The sequence below is a fragment of the Phasianus colchicus genome, chromosome 9 (genome assembly GCF_987193195.1).
Source record: "Phasianus colchicus chromosome 9, bPhaCol1.hap1.1, whole genome shotgun sequence".
Lineage (NCBI taxonomy): Eukaryota > Metazoa > Chordata > Aves > Galliformes > Phasianidae > Phasianus > Phasianus colchicus.
In genome coordinates this window covers 28135218-28140099 of record NC_143444.1, presented here as the reverse complement: position 1 = coordinate 28140099, position 4882 = coordinate 28135218, and the positions used below count along the sequence as shown (strand labels likewise).

At 42.2% G+C, this 4882-nt stretch overlaps 1 long non-coding RNA gene across 1 annotated transcript; it reads right to left on the bottom strand.

Moving 5' to 3' along the window:
* Positions 1-809: 809 nt before the first annotated feature.
* On the bottom strand, positions 810-3861 carry LOC149916894 (uncharacterized). The gene is made up of 3 exons (XR_016468979.1): positions 3171-3861; positions 1501-1572; positions 810-1368 (listed from the first exon to the last, which is right to left on the bottom strand). It is a non-coding gene; the product is annotated as an uncharacterized LOC149916894 (long non-coding RNA).
* Between the last annotated feature and the right edge of the window lie 1021 nt (positions 3862-4882).

The following is a 4882-nucleotide window of genomic DNA, read 5'->3' as shown; positions in this document are numbered from 1 at the left end:
TGTGCTTTGTAGATGTTGCTGGAAAAACAAACAAAAAAATACAATAAGGTGCTTGGGCTCCTAGTTGTGGTCTTAGGAAAGGTGACCAAATACATATCTCCTAAGGAAGGAACAGCTTAAGTTCAGCCAAATCCAACCATTGGGTCTTAAACTGAGCTGGCTGTTCCTGTATAGGTGTATTTTGTTGAGCGTAGGGCCTCCAGAACTCATTCCCTCATTTTTTCACCCATAGATACTCAAAAAATAATACAAGGTGGATAAACCAATCTCCTAGTCAGAGGACTGCAAGAAAATGAGCTTTCAGTCACATGGCTGTGATCCCAAACACAGCACAGGGTGTTCTGCCCCTTCAAATTTGCTCTGCACCTGATATTTGGGAGACATTTTCCTCTTTTCTCCCTTACTTTTCAGCCCTTGCTTCTAATGTCAAATACAGGCAGCAGCTTTGAAGCTTTTCCAAATGAAAATGCCAGAAGAGTCCTGGTTTTCCAGCGACCCTGCCAACTCCAGCAATCATTAATTTTATGTGCTAATTTTAAAGTTGATTGTTTTGGTGTCTTGGACTTCAAAGGCAACTGCAGTGAAAAACCTAAAACGTTATTTTAAAAGGTAGAAAATAATTCTGTTAAAACGTCTTTCCCTGAAAAAAAAAAAAAAAAAAAAAAAAATTATATTCATTTTAAGGAATGTAGGTTTCCTCCCTACAGACTGTATAAATGTTGCTGAAGATTTTAATGCCAAATATTTGTTTTATTCTGAAGGAGCCTTTAAAAAAAATTAATAGAGTTAAATAAATCAGAGCAAAAGTGCTTTCATTTGTTCCACCGGTGGCACTGTGGATTTTATTAGTGAAGTGTGCATGTAATGTATGTGCAGGGCAATAATGTTTTTCAGTTACAAAACACTATTCATTAGATTAAATAAAATGACAGAGATTTTGGTCTGGTTCAGCCCTCTGATATTACACAGTCACTTGACTGCAATACAATTCTGACTGCTTTCCCAGCTCATCAGCACATTAAAACCAGCTGTGGGTCTCAATAAATTGTTTCAGCAGGACCCACTGAAAATATCTATAATTTTCCTCCCTCCCAGCCCAGTAAATGAAACTTGGAGGACATTATGGTAGTTTAATTATGATTCGGTAGGTATGTCCCTCACCGAAATCCATAATTCCATAAACAACATGCTTCTTCTGTCATATTAGATTTCTTTATTTCAATTGTTAAGTTGCAAAGCCATGTGCTTTGCATTTTAGCTCTTGGACACCCCGCTACCCTGACAGCGAGAGGAGTGGTAGCAAAGGGAGAGAGGCAGCCAGGAGCATCCACAGCCTTCTTCCTGCTCTTGAAAATAAATCTACTGATTCTGCAAACAAAAATAAAATAAAATAAAAATGAAGAAGAAAGAACAAAGGAAACCAGGCCTGAACCCAGCATGCTGGGAGCGAATTCAAGCTGGCGGGGATGCGGGCGCAGGGATGGTAGTGCAAGCAATTACCTGGGCTTCCTGCTTGCTCCATTTTACCAAAGCTTCTAGACAAGGGGAGAGAAAAGAGTGAAGAAGCGAAATCTGGGGGGAAATATGAAAATAATATTTAAGAAAGGTTTTGCTTTGGCTTAGCTCAGTCTCTGCTGGGTTAAGTCCAAGAAGAAGTTCCCATTCCTCTCAGCTAGGGAAATCTGAGTCCCTCCTCAATCTGCAGCAGCACTTCTTAGGCTGTATTTTAAGAGAGCCCTTAAGCATGGGCTTAGTTTTAAGCACTTGATTTATCCCATAGAGCTTGGTCTATAAGGGAGTGAGGCAAAATGTGGATAAACACTGATTTGACTTCATTTATTTCCTCCCAGATAATTGACATCACGTACAGACGCCATTACACTATTTGTTGTTTCAATCCCATGCAATATATTTCAGTGTCCTGGACATGAACAACCACTCAAAATTCTTCTGAGACGCATCTTTACAATTAGAATGCTGGGAAAAATAAAAAAGATTGAAGATTGCCTCAAGCAGTGCCCAGGGAATCCCTTTGATGATGTGCATTGCATTTATAAGATCAATTCTGGCTGGAGATGGGACATTCTGCGCAGGCATTGGGTGAATTTGTGGAAGAAAACTTCCCGTGCAAACCAGAGGAAGTGGTTTTGCACTGAAGAGCTGCTTGACCTTGTATGGATTCCCTTCTACCTCCACATAAACACCTTAATTATTGCATCACAGACTGGAGGCAACATAATGAGGCAGACATTTGCCCCACCGTGAAAAGCCTTTTGTGATAACAAATTCTGCGTTTCTCAGATAAAGAGTTTATAAGGCTGAAATTCAGATTGGGAAATATCACAAAATGTCAAACTTCTTGGAAGGCAAACGTGTCTGTGAAAATCAAAGCCAGGAACAACCCAAAGCAGTGGAAATTCCAGTTGAAAATGTGAGACTGGTTCCCTGCTTTTTGTTGACAGTCTGATTTTGGAAAAGAACAATTAGTGTAATAGGTTTTGGGAGCTACTGAGCCAGAAAAACTGAGAAAAATGGAAACCAAGAGAAACAGCTGAAATATCTTCTCATTCTCATTTAGATTGTGGTTAGAGTGGCTGAATGGCTGTTTTTTCTGGTCCACTTGTGTAATACTGAACAGTGGGGAGGGGAGGAATTGTCCCAAGTCGACCTCATGGAACAAAGGAAAGAAAACGTGGGACGAAAAAATAAAAGGAGAAAAGAAAAAAGATTTTCCTTGGAGAACTGAGAAGTGTGCAGCATTTTCTATTGAGATCAATTGATGGCTTTGCTTAACCCCAACATTAGATTGGTTTTTTTGTAGGCTATTTTTAGAGGGGAGGCAGGGGAACATACTTGATTGTATAGGGGAAATTCAAGGATATTTCAGGGAGGAAAAAACAACAATTCTGGATTGAAAAGCAGAATTTTTCAGAGGATTTTGTAAGGAAATGTTTCAAATTTATAACAAAAAAAAAAAAGAGGGATAGAGAAAGCTTTCTGGTTCAAACATATTGAAATATTGCTTATTTTTCCCCTCTTCTCCTGGCAATTCTGTTTTCATTTAAAAAAAAAAAAAAAAAAAAAGGCATTAAGTTTGAAAAAAAACCAATGCAATCCATTTTGAGGGGAAGAAATATTGCACCATGGGGCAATACTTCTGGGGCCCAAACCTTGGAGCATCGTAGCCAAGCTGTGCAGTCCAAAGCAGAAGAAAGTGTGGGACACTACAGGTGAGGAGAACAGTAGGGTTTGCTGGGCAGGGATGAGGGGATGAGATCTGATCGAGGCTGGTCATCAGATCCCCACAAGAAGCTGGGAGAAGAAATGCAGATGTAAGCCCTTTCCAGCCCTCCAGCTGCTGGTGCCACAATTCAATCCATGATGACATAATCTGTTGGAAGCACAGAAATTTGCTACGTGCCAAAGTGCTGGGTGCATGTAGTCCCATTCCAGGACCCGACCCCAGGCATGACATTTAGGCTATAAAACCCTTCCAGACTATCAAGGTATTACTCAACATCATCTCCATCTTGAAAAACACCAACTTCCAGAGATTTCAAATGTGGTATCCATGAGCAAGGTTTAATTCTCCAGCCTGCCATGCTGCATCCCAATTGGGATGCCCCAATGGTCCCACAGAGAGCTGGAGCCATGGTGCATAGATTGGGTTTTCCATGAGATCCCATCACCCACGCCTCAGCAATAGGGCTCAAGATTCCTTTACATCCCCAGAGACTTTTGGAGAGATGCCCCACGGGCAGCTGGTGCCAGCATGCTAGAGGAGTTTTACTGCTTAGTTCTCAGGAGAAACTGAGTACCTAAATTCCCCTAAAAATAATGAACTTGCTTCAACAAGTTTGAGAAATACCACAGGGGCACTATTGGCCAAGCAGAAGGGGTTATTTGCACCACTGATGTGGGCACTGCTGGAAAATACCCTCCAGGGGACAGCAGAGCTTTCCCCTCCTCAAAGCTCCAGCTGACTTCAAGGGCACAGAAATATCTTCTGTGACAGAAGGAAAGGAATCCAGATATCATCTTCCTCTAATCCTTGCCTCCTGACTGGAAGGCATCACAGTATGTTTCCAAGTGGTGGTTTCCCCTCAAGCTGCTAAAATTGTCTCAGATAGTAATGCTAGCACGGATCCGTAGATAACACCAGGACGTACCATCAGAGCCACCCCTTCCTGCAGCTGCTGCTGTCCCCTGATCCAGAGCACCTGCTCGTGGCCCTGGGGACACCTGTAACCTCAGCCCTAGTTCCTGAAATGAGGTTAGCTCCAAAGAGGGACTTTCACAGTGAAGAAGTGCCAAAAACAGATCTTCCCAACTCTAACAAATGGAGAATTCAGGCACTTTCTGGTTCTCACGGTGGGGTTAGATGCAGCTGCGCTCACACCAGTTCTTGGGCCAAGGGTTTAAAGCTACTTAGATACATTGGTCTTCCAGTGTCTTTGAAAAGGCTGTCAAGGCACGCTGCAAAACAGCTGAAACATTTCATTAAATTCTGTAGAAAGATTCAGAATTTCAAACAGGCTATGTTTTGTATATTACCTTTCACCTTGACCGCAGTCCAAAGACCTGCACAACCATCCTGTAGTCATCGCTTAACAACTGCAGCATCCCACCTCAGTGGAGTCTAAACAGAACTAAAAGTCACGCTCTCAGGACTGAACTTATTCTTTTGTTTGGGGGAGGGAGAGGCACAGAGCTGAGAAATCTCAAGTCTCTTCCACAAGCAAGTACTGATAGAAGAAAGATGGGTACACAGACAGAGTGTAAAAAACCTCAGGTTTTTCTCCCACCTCCTGCTCAGATGCTGGGAACAGCTGGTGCCATGCTTGGGAAATTCACCCTGGGAGTAATTTCCCAGCCCCTCTTC